The sequence below is a fragment of the Vombatus ursinus genome, unplaced genomic scaffold (genome assembly GCF_900497805.2).
Source record: "Vombatus ursinus unplaced genomic scaffold, bare-nosed wombat genome assembly UNPS02000582.1, whole genome shotgun sequence".
Lineage (NCBI taxonomy): Eukaryota > Metazoa > Chordata > Mammalia > Diprotodontia > Vombatidae > Vombatus > Vombatus ursinus.
The window spans coordinates 540,962-554,614 of NW_020940360.1; positions in this window are offsets into that span (position 1 = coordinate 540,962).

A 13,653-nucleotide genomic window follows, 5' to 3' on the forward strand; every position below is an offset into this window, starting at 1 on the left:
GAGAGTGAACTTGCAGGATTCCCCTGAGCTTCTTCCAGGGCATTAAGGCTTCAGGGAACCCAAAGGAAACCTAAGTTGGAAGAGAACAGGTGAAGTGAGTATTGTGAGTAGGGGTTATTTCATTCTTTATAAAGGTACAGAGATGAGCTTGGTTGAAGAAGCACTGAACTTAGAGTCAAGAGAAACCTGGGTTCACATCCCACCCCTGACATGTAATGAAGGTGTAACTGTGGACAGGTCACAACCTCTATGAGAATCAATTTTCTAATCTACAAAGTGAAGGCAGTAATACCATTAGTACCTACCTCCCACAATTATTTAGAGGCCTAAATGAGATAATGCATACAAAGTGTGTGGCAAACATTAAAGTATTACGTATAGATGACAAACATTATTATTATTGTTACTATGGTAAGAATAATTATTACAGCACTGAGAACAGTAACTTTCAGGACATGCTAACACATTGCCTCTCCTGACCTTACAAGAAATGACACTCTGACTAGAGCCATTTTCAACTGATTTGTAAGGGCTGAAAATCCTAAATTCTTTCCTTTGAGAAAATTACAATGAAGAATAAGGGAGGAGGGAGGAAGAAAGAGGGAGATTGGAGGGAGGAGAGAACAGGGGAAGGCTGCTCATAAGACATTCCAACCATGTATTCAGTTTACTGGGAGAGGGGGTGACTTGTCACCCAGAGAGTCCAATCCATACCAATGGAGCTTTGCAGGGGAGCAAGAGGTCCTGGGATAGGATCCTGGGGTGGCAGTTTGGGGCTATGATTCAGCAGAATAAAAGGGTTGGGATGTCACTCAGGGGAGGGGGTCCCCTGAGGTTTTCCCATGGCATTGGAGCTTCAGGGAAACCCAAAAAAATCGCCAACTGGAAGAGAACAGGTGAAGCTGCTTTGTTTCTTTTGTTTGCAAAGGCATAGAAATCAGCGTAGAAGAAAGAGCCTGAGTTTAGAGTCAAGAGAAACCTGGGTTCATATCCCATCCCTGACATGTAATAAATATGAAACCATTGGTAAAAGTCACTTCGCATCTATGAGCATCAATTTTCTAATCTTCAAAATGGAGTCATGAGGCGCAGCATAGGGATACCATTTGCCACAAAAAGGGAACTCCAGCTGCCTGTACAAAGCATAGCTTTGTGGTCTACCAGAGTTATAAAAGTGAAAAAATTGAAAGCTCAAACTTCTAAATGAAAAACATAGACGCAATATAGTATAGCATATGAACATGAAGTGAAGCATGAAGTGAAAAAGAAATAAGTTCAAATTCCACTTCAGACACTTTTTAGTGTTACAAAAAGTGATATTGGCTTAGCCTGAGTATCTCCTAATTTCTGGAACAGTATGAACAAGGATAACCTTCATAGCCTTTGGCTGAGCTGATTGAGAGAGCCATGCACTCTACGCTGCAAGAGAGAGGCTTAATAGAACCAATGACACCCCCCATATACACTCCCATTCCCATTGGATGATGGATAAAATAGTAAGTATCCCTAAAGATGGCTCCTCACCTGCCCATCAATTGAGGAATTAACAAACAAACAAACATGGTATATAAATGGAGTGAAACATTGTTGTCCTGTAAGAAATTACAAAAGATTGCTTCAGGGAAACCTGTGAAGACCTATATGAACTTATACCAAGTGAAGTAAGCAGAACTGGAAGAATAATTTATACTAGAAGAACAACATGATAAAAGCAAATAGTTTTGAAAGACTTAGGAATTCTGATCAACTATAATTCCAGACAACAGATAATGAAGAATGCTGTCTACCTTCTGATTTAGTGATAGACTAAATATATGTAGAAACAGACACACATGGCCAATATAAGAATTTGTTTTGTGTAACTATATATATTTATTTGATACAAAGGCTTTTTTCTTTTGGGGTTTTTTTGGGGGGGATGGGGAAAAACACTAAAAATGCTTAATAATTTTTAAAAGTTTAATTTTTTAAAAAGATGGCACCTCACTGGAAAACTAAAGCTTAGGCCCAGTGGGACATTAAAAGAGCTACAGGTTTCTCCTTCAAAGAAAATCCTAATTCTCCCCAATAGATGGTGGAGGTGATTAAAAGAGCAGCCTGACAAAGCTAGAACCCTCTTCTTCAGGGGAATATGTAGCCAGTAGTTTTACTAACAACAATGTCCAATTTGAACATGTTCAGCTCACTTGGTAATAGCCTCTAAAATCAGTATCCATTAAAAATTCATCTTTTTTTTTGATTGTGCTGATCCAACTTTTGGAGGGTACAGAACACAATTGAGGTACTTACAAATTCCAACCAAGATTTCTTAAAAGTCTGATATTGATTTGAAGAATATTAAATAAGAGTACTTCAATTTACAAATTTTGATCAAAAATATATGAGCTTATTATAAACTCATTATACTTCTTTCTGCTGATGACTTACTTCATGCTTTCTTTCCAAATCCTTGATAAGAACGAAGTGCACATGTTTTATAAGGAGGAGTTTATCTAAAATGACGGCATCTTTTCTAAAGAATTGATAACAGTTATCAAAATGAATTGCTATTGCTAAAATAATGCAGCTAGATGGCACAGTGGATAGAGCACTGGCCCTGAAGTCAGGAGGACTTTAGTTCAAATCTGACCTCAGACCAAAACACTTGACACTTATTATCTGTATGATCCTGGGCAAGTCACTTAACCCCAATTGCCTTACAAAAAAAATTTAAAAAGGAAATAGTTTAAAAAAAAGAAATTGGGAAAAGATGACAGAAACATACAATAGTCACGGAAGGACAGACAAACTAATGCATGGTTGGTGGACCTGTGAATTAGTTCAGCCACCAGAAAAACAATTTGAAGCTGTACTCAAAAAATCTTCACACACATTTTCACCTTTCAATTCTACTATTGGTTACATACCCCAAGAAGGTCAAAGACAGGTGTAATGGATCAATGTTTATAGCACTATTTTTGTTGTAGCATAGATCTTGAAACAAAATAGGTATCCATCAATTAGGAAGGAAGGAAGGAAAGAAGGAAGGAAATGGAGGGAGGAAGGGAGAGAGGAAGAAGCGGGGGAGGGGAAGGGGAAGGAGAAAGGAATAGGAAAAGGGAAAGCAGAAGGGAAAAGTAGAGAAAGAGGAGAGGAACTGAAAGAATAGGAGCATTTATTGAGTGTCTACTATGTGCCATGCACTTCAATTTACAAGCTAAGTGCTTTATAAATATTATCTTGTTTGATCCTGGGGAGATAGGTACTGTTATTATTCCCATTCTATAGTTGCAGAAACTGAAGCAAACAGAAGTTAAGACTTGTCCAGGATCACACAACCGATAATATTTGGGGCCAGAGTTGAACTCAGGTCTTCCTGACTCCAAGCCCAACACTCTATCCACTGAACCATCTAGAATATTAATGTGCCATAAGAAATGACAAATATGATGGATTCAGAGAAACTTGGGAAGACTTGTATGAACTAATGCCAAGAAATTAGAACCAAGAGAACAATTTACACAACATACATAATAATGTGAAAGAAAACAACTCAGAAAGACCTCAAAACTCTGATCAAAACAATGAACAAAGACCTCAAAAAAATTGATACCTTCCACCTTTTTGGCAGAGAGGGATTGGACTAGAGATGCAGACTGACACATGCATTCTCACACATAGTCTATGTGTCCATTTATTTCATTTATGAAGCCTCTCTTTGTGCAATCAGTAAGGGAACTTCATATAGGCTAGTAGTTAAGTGTAAGGCAATTGGCTCAGGTTCCCTTTTGTCCTTCTCTCAGTTGGGTGGTCATTTTTTTTTGGCAAATATTCACTCATAATGCAACAAAAATCAGTTTATCTTAAGGAGAAAGGCATCCTGAAGGAGAAACAGGAGGCAACATGTGCCAAGTGAGTAAAAACACTGCCACTAACTCAGTCACCACTTCTCCTAAGACACCAATATATTCAGCCTGGGGTCCTGAATTCAAAAGCCTTGACAGGAGCCGTGACTTTCAGAATACCAACCCTGTGTCCCCAGTTGAGCTGTCATTGAGGGAGGCAAGTCCTTTAGAGAAAGAATCCACTTCCTTGCTAACACCAAAACTAACCACTGGCCAACTGCTATCATTAAGCAAGTAAACCCAAAAGTCCTAAGAATGGCGGTACTCCCAAGCCAATGGTCCTGTTTTCAGCCTGGTCCTCACAACCATTATCTCTGGAATCAGCTGCTATGGATATCCATATCTAGCCGATGCAAGATGACAACTGCTTCTGTGAGTGCTTATGCCTCTCAGGCCACCTCAGCAACCAAGCTCCTTAGAGACCCAGAAAAGAAATTTTTTGTCCCCAAAGTCCTTAGAACTGTTAAATGGCTCAGAATCAGAAACATATATGATTTTATCAGTGAAAATGACATTAAAGGAGATGTATTGTCATCTGCTTTGCCACTGTATTCTAGGGACCATGGACAGGGCCTTTCCATCTGACTTGGAACTGAATGAAACCACCCAGGTGTGTCCTCTCCCCAATCAGAATGTGAGTTCCTCGAAAGTACAGACTATCTTTCATTGCTATTGGTATCCACATTACAGCAAACTATAATTAGGTTGATAATAAATACTCCATAATTGTAGAATTGGATTAGATATATTTAATATCTTCTCCCCCATGCTCCAATACTGTCCAGGATGATTTAGTCAGGTCCAGAATCTGTCAATGAACTCCAACTTACTCCTGGATAAATGCCAAACGAAGTATGACTGAATTTTTTTAACTTCTAGTTGTTTTCTGCTTGTGAATTTTTAGTTTCGAGAGATACTTTCTAAATAGAATTTTAATTCAAAGGAAAATTCCAAGATAAGTTTAAGAAATGCTTTTTTATGTATTTTTGAATTGTAAGAAGTAAAAAAAATGCATTTCTAGCATTTTTAAAATAAACTACTTAAAATTATTAAAGTAATAACATTTAATTTGTCATTAGCATTTAATTTGTTCTACCCTCTGCCTCTAATTCAATCCTCTATGTCCTACCTTGGAAGGTGACCTCCTGAATGGTAAGAGTTCACCATACCTAGCTTGCCCTAGAACCAACCATGCAATCCATTTAATCCTTTCCATTTCTTGCTTGGGGAACAATGAGCATAGCAACTCTACCATTCATGAAAAGGACACATCAATCAATTGCTGTTTCATTTCACTCACCATTTCTGTGATTTCCCAAAACAAAATACTCCTCCTAAATCAAACATTTCCCTATACATGTTAGATTCTCCTAATCTAAGATACTTAGGGGCAGGGACTGTCTTTTTGTATTTGTATACTCAAAAATTAGCACAGTGCCTTATACATAGTAAGAGCTTAATAAATGCTTTTTCATTCATTTATATATATACATATATATTATATGTGTACAAATACATGTATGTCCATATGTATATATGTATCTGTGTATATACATATATTTATATGTGTATATATTTCTGAGATATATATATATACATATATATGTATATATATATTTCTGATACCTCATCATGGAATGGATATCATCCTAAGCTCTTGAAGATTATGCCATCAGACCCCAATCTCTAGGACATACTACTTGGAAGAAAGGCTTCACATACAGAGGGTAATAGAACAGCTCAGAAAGACATAGAAAGACATCATAATAGTTGCCAGAAGGAATTTAGAGGAGCACAACAACACTCAAATATTTAATTTGTGGAAGGGTTGCAATCTGCTTCAGGGAATGGATTTTTTTTCAGGAAGTGACTTATAAAATCACTTTAGAGTTCTTAAGTTTTTATTTGATCCAATGCTGAGGAAAACTGGTTGTACAGAGTCTTTATGATTTAAATGTCTGCCTCAATCAGGGACATTTTTATGATACACAGAGAAGTAGGTTGGAAACATGAAAAGAAAATTACTGTGACCATGATGGACTCACAGTGGAGAAAGAGGAGAGTTCCCTTAGGTCTGTGAATGTACATGTTCAAGTTTAAAATAATCTTTGATATCAAATAATGATGAACTAGAAATATTTCAACCCCCGACATAAAGACGTAACTCTAACCTGAGGCAGGATAGGAAACATACTGTTTGAGGATAACTCTTTGCCTTTTCTGACTTCTCTCAAATAAAGAAATCTTCCTATTTTGTTTAAACTTTCTTTCAAACTTCTCAATTATCTTCAATATCTTGAAATTTTCAAAATTAAACTACATTTTGGGGGTTAAGAGTATATAATCTTGCACTCTTTCCCACTACTCCATTTTGCCCCCATTCACTTTTCATTACAAAATTATCTTTTAGAAAGAGCCTATTCTCTTAAAGAATGACAATGCAAATAATTAGTAAATGAAATATAATTGATTTTTAGCTTCTCTTAGAGGAGTTTCTGTGGATATCTAGGACAACAAGAAAAGATTTTATACAAATCGATATTCCATAAATCCTGCAAATAATTTTAAACTATCCACCTCCTCATATCATACTCAGTCTTCATGCAATGGAGCTAATAGGATTTTCTAAGAACACGTTTTCCATTTATTTGCTTCCATTTGGAGCCATAATTTTTCAAGTACTTAATTAAAATTGGAAACATTCAAAATTGAATGAACTAGTTGAAATTTCCAATATGATAGACATGTCACCTTTCCATTAAAAATGCTAACTCTGCTCCCTTCAAGGACAACATGCTAGATGCACATGTGTTAGTAATACTAAGCTGAGATATTTTAAATTAATTATACAGTACTTACCTTTTGATAAAACACAGTTGATTCACATTTCAAAGAATGAGAACAGCATAACTAATCACAAATGTTATCATCCAAATTCTCCAGGGTCAGGTTGACTTGATTCTCAGTCTTTTCTTCAGTGTTTTTCAATCCTTATTATGCTTAGCTGATCATAAGATCATAAGCAGAGGTGTAAATGACACAGAGATCATCAAGTCTTAATCTCTCATTTTATAGATTAGGAAACAGAGGTCCAGAAAGATTAAGCAACTTGTCCATGGCCACACAGGTATTAAATCATTGAGCTAGGACTATGTTACTTTTGACATTTTTTATCTTTTATTTTTGTCATTTTCATTTCCAAATACATCCCTTACTCCTTACCCTATTCTGTGAACAATATGAAAAGTTCATTGAAGAATGGGAAAACATATGAACTGATACAGAGTGGAATAAGCAGAGCCAGAAAAAATATATACCCAATGAATACACAATGATGGGGGGGGGGGGATTTAATGAAACTAAATGCCATGTAATTATAACAATCAAACTTGGCTCTGAAAGAGAGTTGAGAAAATGAACCTTCCTTCCTTCTTTACAGAATTGGCAACTGGGGTATGGAATATTGCATATTCTATCAGACTGGATTGATGTGTTGGTTGACTTTGCTGAATTGCATTTTCCCCTCTTTGAATATTTTTTTCTCAGGGTCCAAAGGAAAAAATTCAAAGAGGCACCAAAAATGAAATAGATTTCTCCCAGGAATAGTAGATTTCATATTTTAATATTTAATCAATACTTCCTGTACTACATTATAACAGAGGGATAGATGCAGAACACAGTTCTGAGGCAGGAAAACCATTCTGAGCTTGAACTTCCAGTTTACTGTAAAAAAAAAAAGTGACTAACTTGTAAGCAGGTCTCATAGAACTAGAGAAATAGCTTGAGTAGAGCACCTCTTGGTGGCTAAATTCAATATTGGATTCTGAGTTAATTCAAACCCATAAACTGGATTTTTAACAATGTACACAGCTATGAGCCAATACAAGCAAATAATACACTATGGATCTCTGCCATGCCCACATGCTTACTTCATGGGTTTATGTCATAAGTGAAGATACTCATCCTGAGATAATTTTCATATATTTCTACATTTTTGAGCAAAAGGATAGTTCCTTCTTCAGCTGAATTTTTTTTCCTTCTGATTCTTAAAATGTTTTCTTAGCTAAAATTCTTCATTTTTGGTTTAGATTTTTATTTTTTTCTCTTGGTTATTTTCTTTTCTTGTGATCAATCTACTATATTACATAGGATTCTAAATGCATTTTATTTGTGAATGTAATTGATTATTATTGTGTTATTAATGTTGCCTACAGTCGTATTACACTGTTAATCACTTCTGTTTGGAGTAATAATCGTAAAGTAATATGGATTATACTGATGCTTAAATAAATATGGCATTGAATTCAGTGACAGTCTGCTTTTTCATATTTGAATTATAAGTGCATATTTCTCAGTTATCATTATTACAAAATACCATGTATTATTTGTATTTGCATATTTATTTTAATGATCTTATTACTATATGCAATTGCATGATTATATGTTTGTTATTTGCATCAGTTACTTTGACTTTAGTTTTAACAAAAATTTGAACAAAATAAACCCAAAAAATCTTAAAATATAGTGTGAAGCAAGTTATACAAAAACCTGAAAGAGACCTCTGAGAGTATAGAAATAAGGATTTTTTATTGAAAAGGGATTTTTTAAATTTATATTTTTATCAAAATTACAAATAAAAACAACTTTTAACATTCCTTTTTCTTATTCTGAGTTCAAATTTTCTCCCACCTTCCCTGCCCTCCCCCCACATCAAGAAGTCAAGCAATTTAATATAGATTACACATGTTCAGTCATGCAAAACATTTCCATATTAGCTATGTTGCAAAAGAAAATACAAACCAAAAAGAAAAATAAAGTTTTAAAAAAAAGTATCTCTGGATACTTTTCTTTCTCTGGAGGTGAACAGAATTTTTCATCGTAAGTCCTTTGGAATTGTCTTGGCTCACTGCATTGCTAAGAATGGCTAAATCATTCACAATTGATCATCATACAATATTGCTGTTACTGAATGACAATGTTCTCCTTGTTATACTCACTTCATTTTGCATAAGTTCATATGAATCTTCCCAGGTTTTTCTGAAACCATCCTTCTCATCATTTCTTATAGTTCAATAGTACTCCATCACAATCATATACCAGAATTTATTCAGCCATTTCCCTATTGATCGGCATCCCTTCAATTTCTAATTTTTTGTCACCACAAAAAGAGCTGCTATATTTTTGTACATATAGGTCCTAATGCTTTTTTTTATTCTCTTTGGAATATAGACCTAACAGTGGGATTGCTGGGTCAAAGCATATGCAGTTTTATCACCCTTTGGGTGTAGTTCCAAATTGCTCTCCAGAATAGTTAGACCAATTGACAACTCCACCAGTGTTCCTTCTACATCCCCTCCAACATTTGTCATTTTAAGTATCTGTCATATTAGCCAATCTGATAAGTAGGAAGTAGTGCCTCAAGTACAATTTTAATTTACATTTTTTCAATCAATAGTGATTTAGAGCACTTTTTCATATGACTATAGACAGCTTTGATTTCTTCTTCAGAAAACTGCCAGTTCAGATCCTTTAACCATTTATCAATTGGGGAATGACTCATATTCTTACAAATTTGACTCAGTACTCTATATATTTGAGAAATAAGGCCTTTATCAGAGAAACCTGCTGTAAAAAAAAGTTTTCCCAGTTTCCCGTTTTCCTCCCAATCTTGGACTACATTGGTTTTGCTGGAGCAAAACCCTTTCAATGTAATCAAAATTATCAATTATACATCCCATAATGCTCTCTATCACTTGTTTGGGCATTAATTCTTCCTTTATCCATAAATCTGACCAGCAAAATATTCTATGATCCTCTAATTTGCTTATGATATCACCCTTTATTCTAAATCATGTACCCATTTTGACCTTTTCTTGGTTTATACCTAGTTTCTTCCAAATTGCTTTCTAGTTTTCCCAGCATTTTTTGTCAACTTGTGAATTCTTATCTAAAAAGTTGGGATCTTTGCATTTATCAAACACCAGGTTACTATGGTCATTTACTACTATGAATTATGTACCTAATCTATTTCACTGATTCACTACTCTTATTTCTTAGCCAGTACCAGATTGTTTTGATAATTACCATTTTGTAATACGCTTTGAGATCTGGTACTGCCAGGCCAACCTTCCTTCACTCTTTTTTTCATTGATTCCCTTGATATTCTTGACCTTTTGTTCTTCCAAACAAATTTCATTATTATTTTTTCTAGCTGTATAAAATAATTTTTGGTAGTTCGATTGGTATGGAGCCAAATAATTAATTTGGGCAGAATTCTTATTTTAATTATATTAGCTTGGTCTACCCATGAGCAATTAATATTTCTCCAACTGTTTAGATCTGACTTTATTTGTATGAAGTGTTTTGTAATTGTGTTCATGTAGTTTCTGGATTTGACTTGGCAGATAGATGCCCAAGTATTTTATATTGTCTACAGTTATTTAAAATGGAATTTTTCTTTCTGTTTCTTGTTGCTTGGCTTTGTTGGTAATATATAGAAATGCTGATGTTGCATGTGGGTTTATTTTCTATCCTATAACTTTGCTGAAGCTGTTAATTATGTTAGCTACTTTTTTAGTTGATTCTCTAGGTTTCTCTAAACATACTACCATACCTGCAAAGTGAGAGTTTTGTTTCCTCATTGCCTATTCTAATTCCTTCAATTCATTTTTCTTTTATTATTGCTATAGGTAGCATTTCTAGTATAATATTGAATAATAGAAGGGATAATGGGCATTCTTACTTCACCCCTGAACTTACTGGGAAGGCTGCTAACTTGTCCCCACGACAGATAATGCTTGCTGATGGTTTTACATAGATGCTACTTACCATTTTAAGGAAAGTTTCAATGATTCCTATTCTTTCTAGTGTTTTTAATAGGAATGAGTATTGTATTTTGTCAAAAGCATTTATCTATTGAGATAATAGTATGGTTTTTCTTGGTTTTTGTTATTGTTATGGTCATTTATGCTGATGGTTTTTCTAATATTAAGCCAGCTCTGCAATCTTGGTATAAAGCCCACCTGATGATAATGTATAATCTTTGTGATATATCACTGTAATCTCCTTGCTAGGCCTTTATTTAAATTTTTGTATCAATATTCATCAGGGGAATTGTTCAGTAGTTTTCTTTCTCTGTTTCTGCTTCTCCTGGTATATCAGCACCATAATTGTGTCATAAAAGGAACTTGGTAGGATTTCTTCTTTGCCTATTTTTCCAAATTGAAAAAAGACTTATGAGATTTAGGGAAATATGAAGTGATCAGCAACAATTACTATAAGAAAGACCACACTCTATGGTGCCAGAAATAGCTGATCATTTAAAAATTCCTAACATAACAGCTAGGAACAGTACTAGAAACTGATCACAAACACTCCCTAAATAGGAGTATTTATTTAGTCAATCTGAAACAATAAGAAGCAGAGAGAGTTTGCCAGTGAATGAAATAAAATGCTTAAGTTTGAAAAAGATACTACATGATCTGGCATGGTGAGGATCTCTTGAGACAAAAATCATAGGCCTAAGTTAGGAATCCTAACAGAAAAGAACCTAGTACCCCTAGGGAAGAATTACTGGAAATTTGGGTCTGTCATTCAACTGAATTACTATAGCACTGGCAAGCATCTGAAAAGAAACTTTTTAAAAGAGTAACCTGCTGGACAGCATTAATGCAACAAATGCTGCATTTATAAGGAATCTAAAGATTGCAAATCCTGAAGAAAAAAAAAATTTAGCAGGAGTGCTTGCAAAAATGAGACAGTAAAATTTTGGATGGCTAAAATGCAAAGCAAGTATAATAAGTTTCTCAATATTTTTTGGCCCCAAAGGGAAAAGCCCTGATTTTGTCATACATGTGGACAGTCTACTATAGAGAGAAATTAACACCTAAAGAACCCAAATTTTAAAATACCTTGAAGAACCAAGCAAATTTTGGCATCAATTGACAGACCTGGTCCTTAAAAGGATTGAAATCTAAGGAAGTAGACTAGATCAGGATGGCACAAGTGAGCAAAAGTTTGCAATGCCACAGGGAGCTAACATAAAAACTAATTGCTACTGAGAGAAAAAATAAATAGGCAGATTATGAACATTTGCTAGAAAGGGCAAAACTATTTGCGGAATGGACAAGATCTGGATAATGTGATTTACAACAGGAAAATCCAACTTTAACAGTTCCAGAACATTGTCTTGGATATGGGCCATAGTTGTTGTTGTTCATCCTTCATCCTTGAAGCAGACCAACAACATTCCAAGAGTGACTTGACTTTCGTGTGAATTGGATTTAAGTGAAACAGAGTTGTGCAAAGTTACCAGCCTCACTCTCTCCTCCAGAGTCACTCAAGTCCAGTGAGAAGACAAAGTCAAGACCATGATTCATAGAAGTAAAGCAGGAATTTACCATTATATCTCCCAGACACAAAGTCTTACAGAAAATTTGCTGACAAAAAGAATCATACACAAAATTAATCCATTTAGAAAGACAGGGCCAGAAGTCACAGCTTACTGATGCAAGAAGACCACCAGCAGAATACAACCAAAAGAGAGTTATCTTCACCTATAAATGTGGACTAGATAACCACCCATGTACTACATACATTCAAGAAGAAAATTAAGAACCATGCCTCTGGGATAACTAGGAGAGATGTTTGTTGGCATTTATTAGAGTAAACTCCAATCTATTTGAGGAATGGCAGAATATTCCAAGCAATGATCTGGGACTTGATACCTGAACACCATGATTACCCATGAATCTTGTACAGAAGCTTACAGGAGGATAAAAGCAAATGGTGGCAGTAAATGTCAGCAGGGAACTGTTTCTCCATCTCAGAAGGGGAACCAGAGGAATTTCACTTTAATTACTCTCTAGGCCTTGAAAAATAGAAAGATCAGCTAAAGGAGAAGTACATTGCAGGGGAGGGCAGTGGGAGGGGGAAGGAGAAAAGAATAAGTGTATTCTCATTGCAATGAGATGTACCAAAGGAGCAACCAAATGAAATCCATCTTGCTGATTTCTGACCTTTTCAAGAGAGATCTAGGAAAAATTTTCTGTCTGGACTGGAAGGTTTCAAAAAAACAACTGTTTATCAGCGATATCATCACAGAATCTAGTAGTCTATTACACATCATCTCTAGTAGTGGTGTGAAAGAAGAATGAGAATACAGAAAGGTGTGTAGACTACTGCACTATGAACAAGAGCCCTTCAAAACCTGGCCCCAAACTGTATTTCCAGCCTCAGTAGACATTATTTTCCTCCCACACTCTATGATTGACCTAAACTGGACTTTTCTCACTTCTTCCAATATAACACTCCATCACCCATTTCATACCTTTGCACTGTATGTCTGACATACTTGGAATGAGGATCAAAGAAGGGCTAGAATCATCCAACCAGTCTTTTTGTGTTCCCCACTTTCCTTTAAACCATAAGCCTGAGGTAGGGAGGAAGAAAATCCTTCCCCCATTTCTCTTTATTAGCCACAAGTATACTCAGAAAACAGTTCATTAAAGACTGACCTGGAAGGGAGTGATCATGGTAGGAGGAGTTTATATTGGGTTCTTTTGAATTTTGATTATACTAATGTCAGGATCCCCATGCCAAGACCACCCCTCTCTTTTTACTCCTCTATTAGGACACACCCTATTTTCCAGACCTATGGCCCAGCAAGAAAGTTGTGCCCTGAGCTTGGCATAACAACAATCCTTTGTGCTCACTCTCTGGACGAATTCAGCCACAGAAAAATCCCAGAATTGTTTCACACCAGCACCAG